This window comes from Taudactylus pleione, unplaced genomic scaffold (genome assembly GCF_031769625.1).
Source record: "Taudactylus pleione unplaced genomic scaffold, aTauple2 ptg000139l, whole genome shotgun sequence".
NCBI lineage: Eukaryota > Metazoa > Chordata > Amphibia > Anura > Myobatrachidae > Taudactylus > Taudactylus pleione.
Genome location: NW_028284541.1, coordinates 3,965,672 through 3,992,117, shown reverse-complemented (window position 1 = coordinate 3,992,117; position 26,446 = coordinate 3,965,672). Strand labels below are relative to the sequence as shown.

At 45.5% G+C, this 26,446-nt stretch overlaps 1 protein-coding gene across 5 annotated transcripts in view; it reads right to left on the bottom strand.

Moving 5' to 3' along the window:
• The window catches only part of LRRC9 (leucine rich repeat containing 9), a 151,131-nt gene extending 128,331 nt beyond the window's left edge, over window positions 1-22,800 (bottom strand). For 2 of the 5 annotated variants that reach the window (XM_088473718.1, XM_088473722.1), the window contains exon 1: window positions 22,667-22,800. The gene's annotated coding sequence lies outside the window, so the exon portion shown is untranslated. The other 3 variants (XM_088473719.1, XM_088473720.1, XM_088473721.1) reach the window with 3 other exon arrangements.
• Between the last annotated feature and the right edge of the window lie 3,646 nt (window positions 22,801-26,446).

Genomic DNA, 26,446 nt, shown 5'->3' with positions numbered 1-26,446 from the left:
AATTTAACTCACTGCACTATTAAAAAAAAAGGACAAATTTAATTAATCGCACACTAGGTTGCGCAACCTTCCATAAAATCGTTTTGTTTTTTTTAAAAAATATATATATATAAAAAACAGATTTATTTGATTTAAATATGATTTTTAATTAAACATTTTTTTTAAAGTAAACGTTTTCAATTTAAAAATGTAAAAAATGTAATTTAAAAAATCCTATTTAAATCCAAAAAATCTGATTTAAATCAAATAAATCCGTTTTTTTTGTTTGTTTTTTTTAAATCCGATTTTAATGCAGCCCTGCTTTTAACGCAGATAAAACCTGCAGCCACAACATCTTGCTATTCAAAAAGGAATCTGCGTAAAAGGCCCAGATCAGCAGCATACGCAATTTCATTTACGCACATCGGTCGATTGTTCACAACTGCGCATGCGTATAAGCAGCACTGCACATGCGCTGCCAACGCACTGCGATTTCGCGCGCGCAGAGGAATCCATTGCAGAGTGATAGGCTGTGTCTGGGAGTGGTGACGGGGGAGTGGTCGTAGAAACGCAGGCGTGTCTGTCCGTTGGAACACCATTGCATGGGCGTGCATAACTTAGCCACTGCGATTGAATACGCCCCTTGAGTACTCACTGCGTGCGACGAGACTTAAAGTTTCTGCAGCTGGTCAGACATGGTGCAAATTGTGCGTAACGGGCCGATGTGTGTCTAAGGGAACGATAAATACGCAGGAGTGCGAGGTAGTACGGATATAAAGCAGCAGTGGGCGTCTCTATGCCGGATGAGCTATGGCAGGCATTAGCATAGTCGCAGCTGCGTTCCATATGAATTCGTAGTTGCGTACACAACAGAGAACCTTACTGAATCAGGCCCAAAGTGAGTGAGTGGTTTTTAGTTCGCTCTTCCAGAGGAGGTGATAGCTAGGCAAAAGTCCTAATTTTATTGTAAAAATATCAGGGTATAGTGCAATTCCTGAGGCATACCCCATCCAATGAATAAAAATTTATTCAAAGGGGGCAATTCAACTGTTTATCGCTCCTATCTAATGTGACCGGGAGATATTCAATTGTTTGCATGACCAGCCCTGCACTGGTTGTGATGGCAGCATTCTTGCACCCTAATTGCATGGGAAGCCCTACACAGGAGGGTGTTAAAAGTGCAACCTCTGGGCTGTTCGCCAAAAATTTGAATAGCTCCAGGTCACTTTAGACGGGAGCAATAAACAACTGAAACACCCGAAAGATGTTTAAAGAGTCAAATATGGTCCAGAGATGGTCCTAGCCAATTTGATGCCCTAGGCAAGATTTTGGCTGGTGCCCCTGAGCAGGTAATCTCATATATATAATAGATATATATACAGTGCCTTGCAAAAGTATTCACCTCCCTTTGCATTTTTCATGTTTTGTTGCCTCGCAACCTGGAATTAAAATGGATTGTTTGAAGGTGTGCATCATTTCAGTCACAGATCATGCCTACAACTGTGAAGTTGTGTTTTTTTAATATTGTGAATCAAACAACATTTAGGACAACATAACAGAAAACTTCAGCGTGCATAACTATTCACCCCCCTAAAGTCAGTACTTTGACGAGCCACCTTTTTGAAGCAATTACAGCTGCAAGTCGCTTTGGATAAGTCTCTATGAGCTTGCCACATCTTTCCCCAGGGATTTTTGCCCATTCCTCAAGGCAAAACTGCTCCAGCTCCTTCATGTTGGATGGTTTCTGCTTGTGAACAGCAATCTTCAAGTCTGACCACAGATTCTCAATTGGATTGAGATCTTGGCTTTGACTAGGCCATTCCAACACATTTAAATGTTTCCCCTTAAACCACTCGAGTGTTGCTTTAGCAGTATGCTTCAGGTCATTGTCCTGCTGGAAGGTGAACCTCCGTCCCAGTCTGAAATCACAGGCAGACTGAAACAGGTTTTGCTCAAGAATATCCCTGTATTTAGCACCATCCATCTTTCCCTCGACTCAAATCAGTTTCCCAGTCCCTGCTGCTAAAAAACATCCCCACAGCATGATGCTGCCACCACGTTTCACTGTGGGGATGGTGTTCTTGGGGTGATGGGATGTGTTGGGTTTGCGCCAGACATAGCGTTTTCCTTGGTGGCCGAAAAGTAAAATTTTAGTCTCATCTGACCAGAGCACCATCCTCCATACATTTGGGGAGTCACCCACATGCCTTTTGGCAAACTCAAATTGTGTCTTCTTATTTTTATCACTAATGGCTTTTTTCTGGCCACTCTTCTATAAAGCCCAGCTCTATGCAGTGTACGGCTTATTGTGGACACATGTACAGATACAGCAGCCTCTGCTGTGGAACTCTGCTGCTCCTTCAGGGTTACCTTTAGTCTCTGTGCTACCTCTCTGATTAATGCCCTCCTTGCCCGGTCTGTGAGTTTTGGTGGGCGGCCCTCTCTTGGCAGGTTTGTTGTTGTACCATGTTCTTTCCATTTGATGATGATGGATTTGATGGTGTTCCAGGGGATCATCAAGCATTTTGATATTATTTTATAACCCAACCCAGAATTGTACTTCTCAACAACTTTGTCCCTGACTTGTTTGGAGAGCTCCTTGGTCTTCATGGTGTGATGCCTCTTGCTTAGTGGTGTTGTAGCCTCTGGGGCCTTTCAGAAAAGGTGTGTTTATACTGACAGAGCATGTGAGACTTAGATTTCACACAGGTAGTCTTCATTTCACTAATTATGTGACTTCTGAAGGTAATTGGTTGCACCAGAACTTTTGAGGGGCTTCATAGGAAAGGGGGTGATTACACATGCCAATTTTCAGAATTTTTCTTTTATATATATTTTTCTCATTTCACTTCACCAAATTAGACTATTTGTGCATATCCATCACATAAAATTCAGACTAAAAATCTAAAATAAAGTACAGGTTGTAATGTAACAAAAAAGGTAAAAAGCCAAGGGGGGTGAATACTTTTGCAAGGCACTGTATATATATATATATATTGTATATATATGCCCTGCCCCAGACCGCCGCTGGTTGTCTGTTCCAGCAGCACCGGGGTGGGGGCACTTATATGCATATATATAAATACTTACAATTAATCACAATAGATATATGTAAATGTACCCACAAAGTAATCTTAACGGTTTTATTTGCTGAAATAGAGATGCTGGCTAACATTTTTAATTCATTATTAAAAGTTGTAAATTTCAACCCTGTGACAGCTTATAATAGCCTCCTATACTATGCTTAAGGCCACTAATAGCCTCCTACACTCTCTTGACTCTTTTTAGAAGCTTGATGAGTTGTTCTCCGCCAGGAGCTACTGTCCAGATATCACTCTGCCTGGAATGATCGGATTTACGTGTAAAAAGATAATTCTGCCTGATTAGCTGCACCTGTGGTGGAGGTATTTAACTCCTGTCTCTGAATAAGTTAGTGGCTGGACACCGATGTCTGCATCTGTTCCTGCCTTTGTTGGATTTTTTGCATTTGGATTCCTTGTACTGAATCTCTGTGTCAGATACTTCAAGTATGTTACCAGTGCTATTCTGGACTAGTCAGCACTGTTACACAGCATTCAGCATACCTGCACATTTCAAGGGGTTAGGTACCCGATGCCGGCATTCAGGATCCCGGCACTCAGAGTCCAGACACCGGTATCCCAACTGGGTTAGGATTCCGACACCTGCAGGTAAGTATCCTAACCCTTCCCCTAAATCTAACCCTCCCTACCCGTAGCCTAAACCTAACCCTCCCCTCCTGCAGCCTAAACCTAACCTTCCCGTCTGCAGCCTAATCCTAACCCTCCCCACCTGCAGCCTAATCGTAACCCCCCCCTGCAGCCTAAACCTAACCCCCTCCCCCCCTGCAGCCTAAACCCTCCCCCCCTGCAGCCTAAGCCTAACCCTCCCCCTAACTCCAATACTTACTGTCGGGATGCCAGCAGACGGAATGGTGGCGCAGAGATCCTGACTGGTGTCGGGATTCCAGCGACAGCATCCCAACCTCCAGGATATGACCTACATCCCATGTCAATGATATTTGCCAAATGTTTTCTGCAGACCTGCATTTTCCTAATGACTGTGCACCCCCAGTGAGTATCCTGTGTTATGTTCTTTGGTAGTTTGGTGTCTGATGGGCCTGTGTTTGCTGTTGCGCTCTGTCTGAGCCATGGAACTCATTTGTCTGCAGCTTGAGTATGTTGATAACTGGGACTTTTATTTATCTGTCTGCACACTGCTGAGTCACGTCTGTATACAGTTTCTTTATTTCTCTACATGCATGCAATTGACTGTGTTTTGTATTATTTGTGTACTCTCCAGTGTTCAAGGGCTCAGCATACCCAGAATTCACGTTTGCTCTATCTGATAAACCTTTTATGCACCTTCATCTGCTTCTGGAATCTGTATTCGGATGTTGCACACGCTGAGGGTTGACGAGTTATGCAGTAATTGCAGAGGTCAGATTAGATGTCTACTCATGGGTAAGACCCATATGGTATATGGTCAAGTGTCACCAACGAGGTCAGTGATCACTGGAAGGTTCCCAGTTTGTACCTGGAACAAATTGAGTGGAACTCAACCTCTAATTCTGAAGTAAGGGTCTGGAACCAGTGTTTGAGAAATCAGGGTGCAGAAACCAGTAATACAGTTAATCGGTAGCCCACCTATAATCCACTAAAGATAGCACAAAACCGATTACCAGAGCTGGGTGCCTGTGCCTACAGCCTCAAAAAGGGATATAGATCCAGTGCACAGCACCTAGTGACTACGCTAGCGGAGACTCAGCACGAACCCCAACATTCAAAGAGAGGACCCTCAGCACAACAACCACCAACAATAGTCTTACTGAGCAGCAATACATTCTGAAGTGCAAACAGGGATAGTCTACTTGAACCCTATTTGAGTAGGCAAGTTGACTTGCTTGAAGTCAGGAAAACAGAAGACTGAAGACTTGGCACTTAAAGCACTATATTAATCTTTAGAATAAACAGGATATTTCAGACTACTGCACAGGCTGGGATAAGAATATAACAAACAGGCTTAACCGGACTAGATCCGGAAGGAAAGACACAGGCAAGGCTATGCAGGCTGATCCGGACTGGAACCGATGCTTGAACCGGAATGAGACCGGAGTTGAACAGCATCTTTGGCTGTTCGGACTGGAACCGGAGGCTTGAACCAGATTGGAACCAGAGGAGACCAGCAGCTTAAACCGGACTGGAGCCGGGGGCTTGAACCAGATTGGAGCCAGAGGAGATGCAGCTTAAACCAGAATGGAGCCGGAGATCAGGCAGCAACCTGAACACAAGCTGGAGGAGTGCAGACTGGATACCAGTAACAGTTCAATGTTGCAGAGTAACTGGAGCAGACACAGGGGCAGCAGCTTGCAGGGGTCCAGCTGACAGGAGCACAGGTTCAGACAATGATCGGAGTCTGTAGATACTGGTGAGCACACAGAGGAGTATTTTTCCACATTGTTCTGACGGTGTGGTAGTCGCAGGTGCAGTTTTAAATAGAGCGTTCTTAACAAAAAAAAAAGAAGCTATTTTGCCATTGCTTATAACAATTGTAACCATCGATAAAAAAAGTCAAAACCCCACCCTTTCTAGATATAGTCAAACGAATGATTTTACAAATATTGTATTTGGGCCGTAGAGCCTCTCCCCCAGATATTGAGAAGGGAGCATGCTTACCGACTTTGAATAACTCCTCTCCCGGACATGCCTGGAGAGGAGGCACAGCCGAAGATGTTGGTGGGCGGGGCCGGGCTCCTATGTCATTAGGCCCCGCCCCCATCACGACAAATGACATCGAATCGCAGGACCACGAGGAGGGGGCGGGCTAAATGACGCTGTTTCGTGTCATTTAGCCCCTCCATACGGAACCGCAAATCCTGGCAACCATCTCCCCATCCTGCCCACTTCACTAGGAAGTGGGCGGGATGTGTGAGATCCAGATACTCTTCCGTGGGTGCAGGGGACTACTTGAAAATTCAGAAACCTCTCACAACAACCGGGAGAGTAGGTAAGTATGGATGGGAGTGATAAAATGTAAAAGATAATGGGGTTTATACATCTCCCATTTAGATAGTACCACTCAAACCCATATCAGCAACATTTTTGAAACTACTACCTGGTTTCTATACCAACAATTAGAATGAGCAGTATGTATTAGGGCTTTATGCTAATTACTTGGATGGAATTGTCCTTATATGGCGGCCTTTACCCCATTACGCACATAAGCATAGCACTCTTGTTATTTGCTGCCCCCCCCCCCCCCCCCCTCTTTACCTCGGACTTTCCTCCAGCATTATATTGTAAACTGCTATATAGTGTACATACTTTGTAGTTTGTATTAAAGATACTTAATTGCTATATTTCAGCTACCAGCCTCTGATTTAAACAATATCAGATGTCCTGATATCCATAAGTTTGCACTGATGTCATGGATAATTATGCAGGTTCTTATTCACATTGTTTATTGCTTTGTATCATCCATTATTTCTTTGTGATTTCTCCGAATATGGTCTTCATTATATTTATAAATAAAGTTAAACAGATGTTTAAAAAAAAAAAGGGCGCTATTGCAGAGAATAAGAGGAATCAGTCATGTGAGCGTAGCAGACAGGAAGTGACAGGACACTGGTACTCAGCTGAACGGAACCAACATGGCTGCGCTCTTAGCAATGCAATGACAGCACTCTGTAACGGAAGGCCCACCTTGATGAAGCACCGTCGGCTGGGTATGAATAACTAAGTCCCGGTTCTGTAACAGTGTCTCTGAAATGCTCTGTGTATTGTATGGCAATTTCTGGGATGCTCTCTGTATTGTATAGCAATCTCTGAATATGTATATCGGTCTCTGGTACGCTCCCTGCATTGCATGTAGAAGAGTCTGATGACATGTAACGGGCAAATGGAGGGGTCTAATGACATATAAAAAAATATGTGGAGGGGTCTGATGGCATAAAAGGGGTGTGTGGAGAAGGCTGATGGCACATGAGGCATTTGGAGGAATCTGATTTCATATAAATGATATGTAGAGGTGTCTGACAGTATATAAGGGGTATATGATATCTATCTAATTAACTATCTGATGGCAAGTTGAGGGGCCTGATGACATAAAAGAAGCATGTGGAGGAGTTTGATAGCATATGAGGCATGTGGAGTCTGATGGTATATAAGGGGCATGTGACATCTATCTATCTGTTTATATGTAAATAAAACCTCCCTTTAAAGGATGGGCCACTACTTATTGCTTAGTGTTCTGGGCTTGCCTCCAGGATAAATGTTGCCAGCCAGGCCATGCTAATAAACCCCTGTGATGCTGGAAGAGATTTGCTACATGGTCAGATTGGTTTGGTCACATACAATATGGTCACTTACATGTGATACAGTGGACTATAATTCTGTCACTCTGCTATTGGGCCAAGAGGCAGGACTGCATCATGTGTAGATAATATAATGAATACTGGTATGATACCCAAACAGAAAATGAAGCAAAGTAAAAATAATTTTTCAGACGTCTAGACCTCAGCATATTTCATACTGTAATCTTAGCCAGGCCTCTCGGACGATCTTGTGATCTAGAAGATGCCTTAATGAACTTAAAACCTAAGAAACATCTTACTCCTCAAACTACTATTACAGGTACGCTCAGGAGGTGCCACAAAACAAATCCAAAAGGATTTTGCTGGACATATAACTGAGCTGAGTGCGTAATTAAGTGTATACTGTACTCCTTAATCTAACACAAGGCAGCCCATCATTACTTCATGTGATGTTTTTATTGTAGTCACTTTGCATCTATAGGGCCTAATTCCGAGTCAAACTAATATCTGTACACAGATGTAAATGGTGTTTTTGCATACAGCGCATGCGCAGATGCGAATTTATGCATCTTTGAGTTTGATTGCTGTATTCTGAGTCGGACGCAATATGGCAAGAGGTCTTTCCTTAAAATAGGGCATTTGGGGGTGTGAACGGGGCAGTGACGATGTGATGGCATGTAACCGTGGGAGTGTCGTGGGCGTGTACCAGAAGCTCTGTGAGGATCTGAGTTGTGCGTACAGAGAAGACAGCCTGTTTCTGACAGATCTAGCAGATCTAGCGCACGTGCAGATTCTAACAATGACGGTTGCGGCAGCTGGCGTAAAATCAGCGGGCGGCACAGGTTTCTGCTTGCACATGCACTGATCCCAGCATTAGCCCTACAGATTCATGCAACAGCATAAGGTAGTGAATCAGGCTTCCGCAGCTACCTGCAACTTAGAATCAGCCCCATAGTGTGGAAATACTTATGACTGTTATGCTGGCTACACACGGGATGATCTGTTCAGCGAACGATATCGCTGAACGATCTCCCTTGAAATTCCTGGTGTGCTGGATGAACAATATTGTTCATCCACACACCAATGATTTTACCAACGATCGTTCTCCCATATAGAAAATTAATGATATCGTGCAGATTGGCCTGCATGCATGCCCGATGGACGATATCGTTATTGTTCAGCGGGAGTGCGCATCGCTGGTCGTTCATTGCATACAAACGGAACGATATATCGTTGAACAATGTTGTTATCGTTCATATCGTAACGATATATCATTCCGTGTGTATGCACCTTAAGATGTCTAGTGAGTGGGTATGTTGCATTTAGCACATACTTGCCTACTTCTCCTGGAGCAGTTCGGAGAGGAGGTGCAGATGGCCGGCAATGGGGGAGCGGGGAGAGACTATCTGCGTCATTTAAGCCCCACCTCCACAAGGTAAAATGCAGTGAATCCCTCATATATAAATAGGGGCGGGCCAAATGATGCGATTCTCATAGAATATCGTCATTATGCTCCGCCAGCTACTCGCGGACCGGCCGAACCCTGGGAAAATGAGGGCAGGGGGTTACCTAAAAAAATCGGATGCCTCCCGCAGTTCCCGGGAGAGCAGGCTGATACAACTTATGCTGGCCATACACGGCCAGATAAAATGCCTGTCAGACCGACAGACATTTTATCTGGCCGGCTGCCAGCCGCAGATGTCCCCGGCATACACTGTGAGATTTCTCTCACAGTATTAGCCCCGACATCTGCGCTCCGCCCCCGGGGGAGGAGACATTTCCCTGTTCCTTTCATGGGAAGGAACACAGGAAATGTCTGTCTGTCAGCAGCGGCTGGGCATACACTGCCCGATGATTACCTCTAAATATCGCATCGGACGGGCATGATGGACAATCCGGCATGCCCGACCGAGCAATATTTAACCCTCGATCGCCCCCCCACAGGCTACAATTATCGGGGCGATCCGTGGATATCGGGCAGATCGGCCTGATAATTGTAGCGTGTATGGCCAGCTTTAGCAGTGTTTTTGACACCAATTGCCAAAACACTGTTCATTTTGTATCTTTGTAAAATATGGTAATCAATTTATTACATATGCAGGATAACAGGAACAATATATTTTGAAATAAATTTGTAAAATTACAACTGATCATTTGAACGTGCCTCATATTAGACGCATGACATAGGATATAGGCCCTCATTCAGAGGACCGCTCGCTCTGAATGAGGACGGCCGCTTGCCTTTTCAAGTGCGGCCTCCTGGTCGCTAGCTAAGCTGTGGGTTACCACCCACAGCTTTAGCAACCAACCAGGTTGATGGTCGCGATGGTCAAGACCATCGTGACCATAGGGGCTTGCGACGAGACCCTAAGGTTGGGTCTCAGCAAATGCAAGCCCCAGGGATCTTCCTGCTCTGATCAAGCAGGAAGCTCCCCAATGACATCACTGCTGATGTCAGTGCGGCCGCCCACAAAACGGCAGGCGTTCCGTCAGGAACGCCTCCGGTTGTGTAGCCACCCCTCCGGCCCGCCTACAAAACGGGGCGAGCTGTCGATCAACATCAACAGCCACCCCTTCTGTAGTGAGCTCCGGAGCGAGAGAACTTCTCTATCGCTCCGGGGTTTGCGCGTGCGCAGGGCCTTAACATCGACCCGGTTGCGAGCGCTCAGCGGTTGCGACCGTGTCTGATGAGGGCCATTGTTTGCAGTAACAGCAATGCATGACCAGTGAAAGGAGATTTTCATGTAACGTTTACTACTGAAAATATTGCAACACTGCAGCAACAAGCAACCTGGGTTTCTGGACTTTGAGCATTATTCAGAGTTGCAAGTAAACATAATGAAAGCTTGCATCTGCAAAAAAAAAGTTTAATGTTTGTGTTGTTTCACTGTGAGTTCTGAAATTGCTAAAAATCGCAGACACAAGGGGAACACATTACATTTAATAGCTGGATAGTGCAGACAATAAGTACCTAAGTGGATTGGTGCATCTGTAATACAGTACTTGGCGAAGCAGGCACGAATACAAAATGTGTGTGTGTGTGTATCTGTGTGTGTATTCTTTATATGTGCATATTGAGTGTGGCCTGCAGTGTGAAATCACTTTTAAATTAGTGTTACAGCAGTTTTAGGGGTTTTGCATAAATGGGTGTGTTTTTCCCGAGTCTGACCAATCAGACTCAGCCATCATCAATGTTATGCTTACACCAGGGTCAGAGCACCCTAAGCCCAGTTCCATGCAAATGGGAATATGTTTGTGACTTTTCTCTGGTCATTCTAGTTGCACTTTGCGACTATAAACCGACCCCAGGCTCTTACTGTTTACTGTAGATATGCCGCATCTGCACATCCTGTGCTCAGTTTAGCCCGGGACCCAGCAGTAGAACATCAGTAATACAACTGAAAAAAAAATGCGGGTTGGGAAAATTTGCTCACCCCTTTCTTCCCGTCCCCCCCTGTCCTTTGAAGGGACTACCGAGGAATGTAGTAGAAGGGGACAATATTCAAGTGGTGTGGCTAGCCACTACAGGATCTGTGACCAGGGGTGCCGAGAAGGGAGGGTACTATTTATCCAGGCCCGGGCTTGCTGGAGGGTCCCAGACCCTTCCCGCCCCTCCCTCTTACCTCACAGCAGCCCAGCACATGAATGCAGTATAATGCAACTATGGGGGGAGATGTACTAATCCTTGAAAAGTGATAAAGTGGAGAGTGATAAACTACCAACCAATCAGCTCCTAACTGCCATTTTTCAAACACAAGGGGGAATTCAATTAGGTGCGAAAAGTCGCATTTTGATGAAAAGCGTTTGCAGGTGCAAACTTTTCACGCATAAGTATCGCGCTACCCAATTGCCGATGTGTTGCTTGTGCGGAAACTCCATAGACAGAAACCTCACTGCATAAAGAACAACGCATTGAGAAATTATTTGAAGTTTGGGAATCTTTTATTGATAGATATTGGAAGTATCAGTGCTCCAGAGGGAGTGTTTCGTGTTTATGCGGGAGCAGCTTGGCAGGCAAGTAATCCCTTCTCACGTATTAGTAATATTCAAAGGAGTTATGTCAAGCGCTGCACCTCTAAAGATATTGTGTTAGAATCTATATATTGTACTGGGAGAAAATAGTATCACTGAAGATGTACAGTGGTATGGTTTATTGGTGAGAAAAAGAATGTTTGTGTCACCACCTACTGATAGATCTGTTCAACATGTTTGTCCTCAAACTAACACAGCCAAACATAATAGATAAGATACTTTACTTAATTGTACTCATTAGCACGTATATAATGGCAATCTGGTATCATAGGAAATTGTGATGGCAATACAGTATAGCAGCTGCATGCATCCACAAAGTCAGAACAAATGCAGATGTTGCAATGATAATAAATTGAATAGTCTCTCTATATTGTCACAGGATCCGTGACCGTGTGTATTGTTTAAGAAAGTTCCAGCAGAGATCACGGCGTCCCGCAATCTCTTGGGGAAGGTATTGATCGTGCCCAAATGTGAACAAGTCTTGATTTGTATATGATAGTCATTGCCTGGGATGTTTTCAGGCTGGAGGGGGGACGAGTGAGCGCGCGACCGGTGTCTCCCTGAACCGTGCTGTCCGCAAGTGTGGTCTGAGCGGCGGTGTGCTTCTGAGGGAAGTCACACGCCGCCCAATCCAAGTATGTGGATGTGCAGCCGTCTGGGGAGGAAGCGACTGCAGCTCAAGTCGTTGGACCGTATGCCGGGTGCTCCCTCCACTACCACTGTACATCTTCAGTGATACAATTTTCTCCCAGTACAATATATAGCTTCTAACACAATATCTTTAGAGGTGCAGCGCTTGACATAACTCCTTTGAATCTTTTATTGATACCTTAAATATTTCAACCAACCAACAAGTTCACAGTTGTTTTCGTGCAACATTATGGTATGAAACTAGAATGTTTAAATCTGACCCTCCTATTCAATTTATTTAATGTATCGGATTACATGTAGGGGGTACTGGACTGCAGGCGATCCTCCCCCTCCCCCCTTTTCGGTTTGGTTTCTTTTTGTTTTTCTTACTCTCCTTTCTTTTTCTTGGTGTTTATTTTCTCATTCTTCCTTTTAGTAAAGATATGATACAATGGTACTTTGATAAGCAGAAGAAATAAAGGAAAAAAGAAAAATATAATTTCCTTTTTGTATCATTGACAGTTTGTTGAATGTACACCCAATACTGTAATTATCTTTGTTATTATTATTGTATATTTTGTATCTAATACAGTGGTTCCCAAACTGTGCGCCGCGGCACCCTGGGGTGCCTCGGGACACATGCAGGGGTGCCTCAGAATGGATGTCCAGCACCAAATCAAATTATTTATGGTCAATGTAATGTGGACAAACAGAAGCACAAACCTGTCCACCACTATATAACTGACCCTAATGCTGGCCATACACGCTACAATTATTGGGACACGATCCGCCCGATATCGGCGGATAGCCGCGATAATTGTAGCGTGGGGGGGGCGACCGAGGGTTAAATATTGCTCGGTCGGGCATGCTGGATTGTCCAGCATGCCCGTCCGATGCGATATTACCCGGTAAACTGTCGGCCACATCGGGCAGTGTATGCCCAGCGCAGCCGACAGACAGACATTTCCAGTGTTCCTTCCTACGGAAGGAACAGGGAAATGTCTCCTCCCCCAGGGGCGGAGCGCGGATGTCGGGCTATACACTGTGAGATTTCTCTCACAGTGTATGCCGCGGACATCTGCGGCTGGCAGCCGGCCAGATAAAATGTCTGTCGGTCTGACAGACATGTTATCTGGCAGTGTATGCCCAGCATAAGAATGACAGGTCAGCACAATGTACTTCACTAATTTACTACATTTTTTTCTGAATAACAACATTTTGGCTTAGGGGTGCTGTGAAAACATGTGCTGATACTCTAGAGCGCCGTGATTCAAAAAAGTTTGGGAACCACTGATCTAATACTGTATATCAAATGGCCCTGTGCTTGGAAGAACAGATCATTAAACTCCAGCTCTGTGGCTGACATCCCCAGAGCTCCCACACTCAATATAAAGAAAACTACAGGCACTCCGGTATGCCCAATCAGGTCTGTCCTTTGTAATGCCAGATCTATAAGAAACAAGACTGCCACAATTGCTGACCTTATTGAATCTGCAGATCTTGCCTGTATTACAGAGACTTGGCTAGATGAAATCTTGGAAGCTGCAGTTCCAACAAATTATTCTGCCATTCACAACCCAAGACTTAACCGCAGGGGAGGGGGAGTGGCAATCTGCTTTAGAAAAGCACTTAAACTTAGGGTCCACCCATTGGAAATGACTCACTCATTTGAGTGCATCGCTGCTCGGAGTTCTACATAATTAGGAATCAGAGTACTTCACATTTACCGCCCCCCTGGAGATGGAAAGATATTTCTACAAGAATTTGCAGATACTGTTGCTGGATTAGTTCTGGAGCATCAAAGATGGCTGATCCTTGGGGATTTCAATGCATGGGTTGATGATGAGCTCTCACACCTTGGCCAAGATCTCCTGTGCACAATGAATGCTCTGGGCCTCACACAAGTCATCCCTTCGGCTACTCATATAAGTGGTCACACTCTTGATCTTGTCTTCCAGATTGGAATAGATTTCTCTGACCTAAATATAAACCCAGTCACGTGGTCAGACCACCACTCAATTCACTTCTCAGTTGCAACCCCTCAAAATAGAACTTTACCCATGGAGTTGACAAGGTATCGTCCAAGGAGGGGCATGACTCCCCAGGCTCTTGCAGCAAACCTGGATCTTTCTGCGGTAATGGGGGCCTGTGAAGATCCTTGTTCCCTTGTCCATTACTATAACAGGGATGTGAAAGCTGCAATGGATATAATTGCCCCTGTGCGTATACGACCCCTCATACCACACCGTCAAGCCCCTTGGTTTGACAATAGTGTTAGTGAACTCAAGAAAAGGGGGCGTAGACTTGAAAGACGATGGAGGAAGACGAACCTGGTAGAGGATAAGTTAACACTAATCAAACATATAAGAGAATATCAATCAACAATCACCCGTAAGAAAACAGAGTTCCTTTCAAATGAGATCAAGGCAGCAAACAATAGGCCGGCTCAGCTTTTCCGTACAGTGGAGATGCTTTGCAAACCAGCATGCCTGCAGCATGATGAAACCCTCTCCCAGTCAAGATGCAATGAGTTTGCAAAATTCTTTGCAGATAAAGTATCCTCCATCCGGGCTGGAATCCCCACAGTGCCATCAAAGGAGTGCCAAACTACCAAGCCTGCCAAGGTAAGCCACCTGTCTCCCTGGAACAGCTTTGACATAATGGATGCAAAAGACATTGCTAAAATTATCAGTGTTGCGACCCACCACCTGTGATCTGGACCCCGCCTCAACCAAGCTTCTCATAGGGTGTATAGACATTATTGGCCCTGTAATTGCAAAAATAGTTCAGTGCTCTTTGCAAACAGCCCTTTTTCCAGAACCACTAAAGGAAGCAATGGTTAGACCACTTCTTAAAAAACCTAATTTAGACCCCGACTGCATGACCAACTATAGACCAGTATCAAACCTTCCTTTTCTAGGAAAGGTCATTGAGAAAGTGGTGGCAATGCAACTGGAAACCCACCTGTCTACCCATGATATTTATGATCCATTCCAGTCAGAATTCAGGAGAAGACATAGCACTGAAACAGCTCTGGTATGTGTGCTTAATGATCTTCTGATGGCAAGAGACAGAGGTGATTGTTCAATCTTAATCCTTCTGGATCTCTCAGCAGCATTTGATACTGTGGACCATGGGATTCTAATTGAGCGCCTGAAAAATTTCTGTGGACTGGATGGCACAGTCCTTAGATGGTTCAAATCATTTCTCGCTGGCAGGTCACAGAGAGTTTCTTCTGGAGTAAACTCTTCATCACCAGTATCACTTCCATGCGGTGTCCCACAGGGTTCTATACTATCTCCCATGCTTTTTGCAGTATACATGCTGCCACTGGGTGAAATAATCAGACGTCATGGCCTGGTTTACCACTGCTATGCAGATGATACACAACTGTACCTGTCCTTTGCTCCAGGTACAAATGACCCAATAACAACCCTAAATGGCTGCCTAGCTGAGCTTCAGGAGTGGATGAGTGCCAGTTGGCTGCGACTGAACCCTGATAAAACAGAGGTTCTTATGATAGGTCACAGGACAGGGCTACAGCATAGCCAACCAACAGGACTTATGCTTGGGGGTTCAGAATTACAAAACACTAAACATGTGCGGACTCTTGGTGTTGTCCTGGATAGTGGCTTGACACTTAAACATCAGGTATCAGCCACAATCAAATCCTCATTATTTCATCTGAGGAACATAGCCAGAATCAAGCACTTAATTCCCTCAGAAGATCTGCCTAAAGTCATACATCATCACGCCTAGACTACTGCAACGCCCTCTACCTTGGTCTCCCAGCAAAAGAATTACAACGCTTGCAGATGGTACAAAACGCAGCTGCCAGGCTATTAACCAACCAGCCCCGTTCCAGCCACATAACACCCATTCTCTACTCCCTTCACTGGCTGCCTGTCAGATGGCGAATTGCTTTCAAGATTGGATTAATAACTTACAAAGCCCTTCATGACCATGGCCCAGGGTACCTGAAGCAGCTTCTGATTCTCTACTGTCCCACTCGATTACTGCGATCCGTTGACGAAGGACTATTAACAGTACCTAGAATCTCACGGAATTCGTCTGGGGGTCGAGCTTTCAGTTTTGAGGCTCCAACCTTATGGAACTCACTTCCCCGCACAGTTCAAGAGGCCTCCACTCTAGAATCCTTCAAAAATAGACTCAAGACTCACCTATTCACCCAAGCATTCACTAATGTCCCTTGTAAAAGCTTGTTTTATATTTTATACTGTAAATGTAAAGCACTTTGAGTCCTTTAGGAGAAAAGCGCTATATAAATAAAATTATTATTATTATATCAAAGATCCAAATAAAAAAAATAAAAAACATTTAGAAAAAAAAAAAAAAACTTCATTCCCCCTAATAATGACATGCCATTTTTGGTGTGAAAATTTAAAAAGTGATGGAAGATGGGTTTAAAAGTACTGGGTCAGGTATTTTGGGGGGCTGTGTGGATGGGACAGGTGTTTTGTAGGATAGCAGGTGGCTGCAGCAGGTATATTTTTAGAAATGTATAAAAGTGCACTTTAAAGACACAAAAATATACTTGCACCCATGTACCCCCAATTTAACTGCAGTAATTATTTTCTCCCAAAAATATTGCTTTTCATCAATTGTCCACCCTTATGCAAATATGCATATAACAACCATTTCACACAATTTAAGAACCCAAAATACTTTTATTAGGGCTAGTAATGTAAGTTAGGCTTTTTATGGGGTCCAGACTGATTTCCCCAAAATGTCCTGTACTTTTCGCTAGTTTTGCCATGCACAATTATCCCACATATACGTTTCCATGTGTTTTGTAATTGGATAGGGTGCAAAATCGGGAGCGCACATTGTGAAAATACGTGAAAAGATCTCACAAATACTGGCGAATAGGGCGAAAACTTATCCGGCGATAAGTTTTCATTTTATAGCGGCTAATTGAATACCACCCATAGTCTGTAAAATTACAGGAGCTGGTTGGTTGGTACTTTGCCACTCTCCACTTTATCACTTTTCAAAACTTAGTACATCCCCCCCTTAATGTTCAAAAAATAAAGCAAATTATAGAGAAATCTGCCGCAATCACCAGTTTTCAACTGTGGAAGCAGCCCTATATATTCTATTCTGAAATAATTCAAGGGTCTATACTGAGAAGGAGAGGAACTTAGATAGATAGAAATGGTGGAATGCTGGTAGAATGTGATTTATCGCTTTGAGAATAAAACTAATTTGAAAGGTTAAAAGTCAAAAGAAAAGACACCAAGCACTACCGAGTCGCGTGGTACTCAAGCGTTATGTTTAACGCAACTATGTTTAACACAACTTGTAGCGCATGGAGATAAGATGTATGTGGACACATGTATATAAAATAATGATAGATAGATAGAATTGGAGAAACACAAGTAGGATGTGATTTATATAAGCTGATCATGTGACTTGCTATAGAACACTCAGTTATCAGCTGTATCTGTTAATTGGTATACTAACCTTGTAATAATAGCGTATTTTTAACTTTAATGATAGATTGATTATGAATAATTATACATAAATATATGGCAATATGCATGTAGGAAATGTGACTAGTTACATAATAAACAGCTTTGTGATGTCACTCAGCTTGGATAGAAAAGTCACCATTTTGTAGAGAACTGTCAGTTATCAACTGTATCTGCTGATATGACATGTCACAATGTAAGGTATGCTTATTTTAATCTAAAATGCTATATATGAAAATAATGGGGGCGATTCAATTGAGAGCGAGGTGAATAGCACCGGGAAGTTGGTCCTGGAGCTATTCAACTCACATTGCAGCTTAGTCCGACTATAACGACTTCAGTCGGAGAATACTGACCATGTGACTTGTTACATCCTAAACAGCCTTTGTGATGTCACTCAGCTTGGATAGAAAAGTCACCATTTTGTAGAAAACTCAGGGCCTGATTCAGCAAGGAATACAGTTGCTAATATGCACGCAATCGGTCGATTGTTGCGTTCTGCGCATGAGTATGCATCGCAGTGTGTGAACTAGTGATTGCGATGTGAACTGCGTTGGCAGAGGCTACAGAGACCCAGAGCAGAGTGATTGCAAGGAAGTGCCGTTTGCGGGTGGTGACGGTGGGGGTGGTTGGGTGAACGCAGGCATGCCAGTGCGTTTCAACGCCATTGCAGGGACGTGCATAAATTATCCACTGCGTGGCCATAAGCAGCCATAGCACTGATAGCGTGCGTGGCCAAGGGGTATTTCTGAGTAAGGTCAGGGGCTTGTGCAAGTGTGCATATGGGTCCAATGTTACAGATTGTTTCACTATGTTCCCCTAGTATACGGATGTAAGGGGAAGTGGGCGTCCTTATGTCAGGATGCGATCGCAATGTGAATGCACACATTTAAATAGCACCGCTGATATTAGTAACTGCGCTGTGTGTGCGTATAAGCACAAGTGCGATCCGTAGTGAATCAGGCCCAGAGTTATCACGTGCAGGTTGGATGTGATTTAGAACATTAATAGGCTACTCCTGTAACTTGCTATAGAACTGTCGGTTATCAACTGTCTATAGAACTGTCGGTTATGCGCACTTCCCCGCGGATCGTTATCTTTCATCGGCCGTACTTGCAGGCCAAGCTAACGATATCGGGGATGCAGCCAGTGACGTCACTGAACGATATCGTTCAGTGTGTATGCTCAATGTCGGGAACGACATTGAGCCCGGCAGGTGAGGGGACAACACTGAACGATATCGCTCATGGAGCATATTGTTCCGTGTGTACCCCGGTTTAAGCTTATTTTAATCTAAAGATAGATAGATAGATAGATAGATAGATAGATAGATAGATAGATAAAAAATAGAAAGCAATGGCAAAATGCCTGAAGAATGTGATTTTTCATCTCAGTATGCTAACCATGTGACTTGTTACTTCATAAACAGCCTTTGTGATGTCACTCAGCTTTGATAGAAAAAGTCACTAATTTGTAGAGAACTGTCATTATCAACTGAGAGAAATGGTGAAATACAGGTAGGATATGATTTATAACCTTAATAGACTGATCATGTGACATGCTATAGAACTGTCAGTTATCAGCTGTATCTGTTAATATGTCCTACTGACCTTGTAGTGTAAGCTTATTTTAACCTGTTAGATAGATAGATAGATAGATAAATAGATAGATAGATAGGTAGATAGATAGATCCGTCCATTGTTAATCTGGCCCTGTCTATAGGGGCTGCTTAATTGTAGAATTTTACCTAGCTCAGATGGCATTAGCCACTGAAGACTATGGGCTACACATCGAAATAGCTACTAAGAGAGGGATCTGCAGCATCCTTCCCTGGTAATGTTCTCTTGCACATGCAGGGTCAGCAGACCACGCATGCGTACAGCAACACCGCGGAGAAAGTGATCCAATGAAGTGCTCTCCGCCCCCCTACTCTGTGCATACAAAGGTATAACAGAGGGGGGCAGGAAATGGTTGGAAGGATTCTCAATGAGATTTGTGGTATGTAGATGGTTAAACTCTAAGCTTTATGTTGATTTACATCTGAACGTGTTTACTTACAGTACATCTATGTATAAAAATAACATATCTGTTTTAATACTGATACATCTAAACCCCATTTTGTTTATATTATTATAAAAAACAAAATAAGAGAGCTACATTCTACATGAAAGAGCAGTGTATAATAGCACCAAGCAGCAAGCTGTTTTACATGAAATAAATACTGTTTTACATAGAACAAATACCATAAGGTACAACCATGGTTTATGATTATCCATATGTTTGATGAAGAATCCATATAAATCCATAAAAGGCGCAGGAGCTGACTTACATTTCACTGTTAAAAACAGTCTAAAAATCACAGTAACATTATATGAAACTACAACCACTGCGCTGTCCCTGCTGCGGTGGCTGCCCGGCTCCGAGTTTGAGAATCACTGCACTAGACAATGTCTAGTGTGTACCGATCTCGTAAGCGGCGGCAGCCAGCAGGTTACCAGCATCGTCAAGTGCATAGTGATGACGGGGGCCATGCAGGTCCGACAAGTGATGACGTTGACGGTACACACTAGACGATGTGCCTGATATGTCGTCCGATCCGGCCGGATCGGACGACATATCGGCTAGTGCAGGGGTCGACAAAACCCGTGGGCCAGGTCGCCATTGCGACCAGATTTGGCTGACTGGCGACCAGATGTGAGGGCAACCCCCTGCTGCCGCTAGTGTAGTGCAGACCGTGCGGTCCACAATACAGAACAACCACACAGCCGTCAGCGGCAGCAGTGTGTTTGTTATAGCAGCCGATGAGAGTCAGACAGACAGAGGGAGCTGGCTGGACATCACTCATGAGCTCCGACTTCCGGCTCCCCCCGCAGCGGGTGATGGGAGAGACGTCATGACGTCTCTCCGATCCCATAGTGCAGGGCGAGAGCGGGCCCGGAGAGGACAGCGGCGGTCATCGGTAGGAGCGAGGATCAGGTAAGTTGCGTTATTGTTTTTTTGTGTTTGTGTGTGTAAGAGGCACTGCATAGGGGGGTTGGTTGCTACAGGGGGCACTTCATAGGGGGGGTGGTGCTACTGGGGACATTGTATGGGGGGGGGGCGCTACTGGAGCACTGTACAGGGTGTGGCCGCTACTAGGGACAATGCATAGTGGGGACTACTACTGGGGTCACTGCATATGGGGGACTACTACTGGGGGCACTGTATAGGGGGGACTACTACTGGGGGTGATGCAAAGGGGGGACCACTTCTAGGGGCACTGATTAAAGGGGCACTACATAGGGGTACCACTACTGGGGGCACTTTATATGGGGACCACTACTGGGGGCACTGCATAGGGGGGTTGGTCGCTACTGGGGGCACTGTATAGGGGGGGCGCTACTAGGGGCAATGCATAGTGAGGACTACTACTGGAGGGACTGTATAGGGGGGACTACTAGTGGGGGCAATGCATAGAGGGGACTAATACCGGGGGCAATGCTTTGGGGGACTACTACTGGGGCAATGTAGCGTTCCCGCTAGGCTGTTTTAGCGGGGCGCGGCGCCCTGCCCTCTTTCTGGAAGGCAAAAAGCGCCCTGCCCTCCAGAAGGAGGGCAAAAAGCGCCCTGCCCTAACAGCCTGCGGGAACCGTCTTCACCCGCGGGTCGCAGTGTCCCGCGGGTGAAGAAATGTGCGGTGGCCCGGTCACCGCCGGAGAATAGACGCAGAGCGCATGCGCCCGGCATCTATTCTCCCTGTCTGCAGGGCTTGGGGGCTGCCCGGCGTGTCCGTAAGTGCCGGGCACGCCCCCAAGAGTGACGAAAAGGGGACGCGTCTTATAGACACGCCCCCTTTTCGATGACCACGCCCCCTTCTCGGACGGATATGCCCTCTCTAGCTCCGGCGCCCTGCCTCCCGCCGGAGCTAGAGGGAACACTAGCAATGCATAGGGGGACCACTTGTGGGGGCACTGTATAAGGGGCAATGTTAATGGGGCACTACTGTGGGCACTGCATATGGGTGCCCAAAGCATATTCTTGCACCTGGGCTCACCACTCTCTAGTTCGGCCACTGCCGGCGGTGGCTTTGCTTGCCCGGGGTTTTTTGGTTGCGGAGGGGTGGTCTTTCTGGGGGTTGGTTGCCTGGAGAGGGGGGTTAGCTGCTCAGTAATGTGGCTATGGGAGGGTGGTTTACCTGGGGTACCCAGTTAGTGGTGTGGCCATGGGGGTTGGTGGCCGAAGCGTAGGTGCTCAGTAATGCTGCCGAAGGGGAAGGGGAAGGGGGGGGGGGGGGTCTGGCTCCTACACTTTCGTCCTGGCTACTAGATTTTAGAAACATTTGTCAAGCCCTGGTCTAGTCTGCAGAGAGAGAGAGAGAGAGAGAGAGAGAGAGAGAGAGAGTGTCCACCCGTCCATGTGTGTGTGTCCGATTTCCTATCACTGCAAAATGCTCAGCTCTCAGCTCCCTGGCTATACAGGAAGTAAGCTGGGATATCTCACTGCTGGCCAGTCAGGGTCCCTTCTGCACCGGTGTGACCTGGATCACCTATGTGCACTGCACCGGAAGCCATTCCCTGAATGGGGCAGTCAGTAGCAGATTTGCAAGAAAATTTAAATGTAAACATATATTTGTAAACAAACATTTATTTTAGCTATAATTATATCCTTTATTGGTCACCAATGGGGAACCCATTGTTGAATATACCTACCACCCTTTAAAATAGCAAAAAGCCCATTTCAGTTTTGCTGGCATTAGGACTAGTCAAGGTTTCAATGGGTCTAGTACTTCTATGCATGAAGACTCATCAGCATGTTACAGTATGTGTCAAAATACTTCATAAATTTACTGCATTAAACACTTTTTTATTACTAGCGAGAATAAAATATGTATACATAAATATATATATTTTATTTTAATTATTTACTATCTGCGAATAAACATCATTCAGATTTTTTTTGTATATAAAAGTGACGTCCTTCTACAAAACGTAGGGAAGGATATCCCAGAACCTGGCCTATACTAAAATAAGCCAGGGGAATCTATTGCTCTCCAGCCATGCCACCCAGATGTCAGGTATGCTGGGACTAGTAGTCCCACAATAGTGTCTACCTCGAGGCTCTGTTCTACTCCGTTCAAAGTAGTAGCTGCAAGACTGCGGGTGAGCACTGAGCAGCTGCTGCTGACGTACTTTTCTACCTAGGCTCTAGTAAAATGGCCGCCTACTTGTCCCGTGCAGGTCCCCGGTACCTCTCGGGAATTCCTCCGTCCGATCGTCCCGTCAGGTCCGAGTCTCTCGTCCGCCTCTCATCAACACCCGTGACCCGAGGCCTAGTAAACCTCTCAGCACATGTTGTGTTCGTTACCCGGGACACCGTTGCTATGACAACACAGCGAGCTGCTCCACAGGGAGACAAAATCTCCGCCAAGATGGCGTCTCCTCCACTTCATCAAATAGCCATTCACAAAGGCATTATATCTGTCTCAAGTATTTACAGCTCAGCTATAAATACAGATATAATGCCTTTTGTGAATGGCTATTTGATGAAGTGGGGGAAACGCCAAACAAAATTTATATTTGGAAAGGGAATATACTGTACAACTGAGCTATACAGTATATATTCCCTTTCCAAATATCAATTTACTTTTCCCAAGACTGCTTCAGTAGCTAATGACAGACACATTGTAGACATGCTTGCCCTACTTTTGAAAAAGCTTTTCAGGGAGATTTTGAAAGCAACGCCTATGAGTGCCTAGCCTCCAACATGACCCCTTCCACCGGATGCAAAATGCACTGCTCCTGGACTTCCCACCTAATTAATGCATACTTGCCTACCCTCCCGATTTGGTCGGGAGCCTCCCGAAAATCGGGTGCCGCTCCCGACCTCCCGGGAAGGCAGGCAATCCTCCCGGCGATGTGCCCGCACACCCCCCCCCGCGCTTTTAAGTACAAACCCCGGCAGCAGGGGGGCCGGTGACGCGATTCGCGCTGAATCGCGTCATCGTGGCTCGCCCCCGGCTGCACAATGCCATTAATCACGGCATTGTGAAGAGGGGGCGGAGCCACGATGACGCGATCATGCTGTCACGCCCCCATGCTCCGCCACCAATGCCGCATCATGTGCCGGGCCCCGCCCCGTTTGGCCGCGTCACGTCCCCAGCCCTGTAAGCCCGACAGCTCCCTCCCGGAAGGAGGGAGCTAAATGTCGGGAAGCATGAATTAATGATTGCAGCCACCTGTGTTGAACTAGTTAATAGATGAGACAGGTGTTTCACCACAGGTGTCTGCAATCATCAATTAAGAAGGAAGTCCAGGAGCAGAGCAATTTGTACCAGATGGAAGGGGTCATGTTGGAGGGTCTGCGAGCGTGGCGGTAAAGTGGGCGTGTACTGCTACATCTGAGAGGCGTGTCATTAAATTGACTTACAGCCACGTATAAATAAACCCCAAAGCAGTTAGTAAGATCTACTTGTTGATGAAAACACACTCAGAAAATGGATGTAGCCATAGGGATCAGTGGGGGAGATGTATTATTGCGGCACTTATCGTGCTGCTATAACTCTTCCTGCGAAACAGGAAGCACTAACGATGAGATGTATTAAAATCTCTTCGGCTGGAGCGGGGGAGTGAAAACTCCCCCCACCGACGATCCCTACTAGAGCACACAGCGCATCAACCTAGTGCTGTGTCTCACTCCTGGGCCGGCAGCCACTGCAGCAGGGACAGCGCTATCTCTGCTGTGGGGATAGGGCATCGCCAAGCTGCAGCTGTCGATATCGATAGCTGCAGCTGGCGGAACGATCAGGCGAACTGATCGCTCATACATAGCCAAGCACATCGGCGCTGCAATCTTGTAGAAGCAGTGCCGATAATGACGGGCGCATAGCACCCCTGTCATTTACCGCCCAGCCCCCCAATCATGCATAGGGGAGAAGCGGTATCAGCGCACATAACATGCGCTGATGCCGCTTCGGCGGTTAATACATCTGCCCCAGTGTGCCTTATAACCAATGTAGGGAAATGGCACTGAAGATCCCATTTGTATATAACAGCTAGATAATGGGGGTAAGGTACAATCAGGGAGATTGCTAGACTCTTCAGGGAGTGAGGGAGATTGCTACTATTTCAGGGAGTCTCCCTGACAATTAGGGAGAGTTGGCAAGTATGATTCTAGAACTTTTTACCCGGGCCACAGTTTACCCGGGCCCAGGCTTGCTAGAGGGACCCGGCCCGGCGTTGCCCCCCCCCCCCCATCACAGCAGCTCAGCACACAGCTTGTGCTGGGCTGCAGTGTGAGATTGCTGTCGAAGCCGGACAATTGGCTGAGACAGGATCGGTTTAAAATTAAATCTGCGCTACACCATTTTGCGAATGGCAATGAGACGCCATTTTCCGACTGGCCGCCCAGGGCCATTTTAGTGAATCTCGCCCATTATAAGTACATACGGCGATGCTATTATTTAGCGCCGTGCGATTCCCACGCAAGAGAAAGAAGTTAAAAGTCCTCACCATGTAAATACAGACAGTCATTAAAACATATAAAATGACTAACCCTGCAAAACATGTACCATGGTGTACTCCACAAAACACATAGTCGCACAGCACTAACTAGCGTCTTTTCTCAATTCCCCAATACTTACACACTGCACACTTACATAAAAGGTTCCCTAGCATTAAAGTGTAATATTCAAGGTTTATTCAGTAATTATTAATGTTGTGAAATAAAGAGTATTTGATATCTAAGGTTTAGTGCATGGTAAGCAGACCGTGTTTGGTGTTGTACTGATCCACTGTGTCTTAACAGATTTCCGGTATCGGTGAGAAGATCGCAACATGCGTCTGCAAACTATGGACTATAGAGAGTTAAAACATTAAAATGTACTCTGTAATGTTATCAGCTTAGATTAGCATGCAGCGGGAAAAAGGACACAAAGGGCTGTTGGAGGCTGACTTGTGTCCATTTGAATTGACCAATGAACTATCCTGTAACAGAAGCACCTTTAAGAAGAACCAATGGAATCATGCCAAAATTGTCTATTGTATAGCTTATCCCTGTAAGTATATATGTGGGCTTTCTGAACTCAGGGCCTGATTCATAGCCGCTCGTAAGCGGCCGCTCGTTCGCTCCGAGCGTTGTTTGCCCAACTGCGCATGCGTACGGATCGTTATACGCATGTGCGAACCAGTCAGTGCGGTCGAAATTCATGTGCTCGCAAAATAGCGAATGCCTGATAATTTGAGTGACAGGAGTAGGCGTATGTGGGTGGTAACGGGGAAGGTGCTTGAAAACGGGGAGTGGAGATCCGAACGCAGGCGTGCTTAAAGGTCAAAACGGGCGTTTTATGGGTGTGCATAATTAAAACAGCAGCGTCATTGACCACGTCACTGGGTTATTTTATAGCCAGAACTGCTCGCAAAATTGTGGTAGCAAAAACCAACCCCAAAAATAGCGAGCAGTTCATACCCTGGTCGATGTACTCGATTAATCTAATAAATAGCGGACATGACGTAGGATGCGAGTGGCCAGGGGGCGTATTTTTTCAAGAAAAAACGACCGCAAGTTTTGTTCGCTCGTTCAGACCTAGAGGCGTGAACAGACAGCAAAGAGCGAACGGTTGATTTGAATAGCCACCCCTATTTTCTGGACGAGCGAGCGCTAATTGCGTCTGGCTCTGAATCAGGCCCATAGACCTCAGTCTTCTTGCTGTGCTGTTGACGGAGGTTTCTATTGCTGATGCCGGTATCTGGGTCCAGAGCGCGTGCGTATGTAACAACTGTGCCTTGGGTCTGTATGATTTACTTGCGCTAATTGTATTTCGATCACAGCGTGTAACCATCTGTTTTTATATTGAATAATATATTTTTGTGCTTTGGAACCACACTCAAAGTCTGGAAGCATTTATTTCTTGTGCGACTCATAACGCTGAATAGCGACAATATTGTTTAGAAGGTATAGGCAGGAATCGATTGTTAGAAGGTATAGACAGGCAGGAGTCGATACTGCT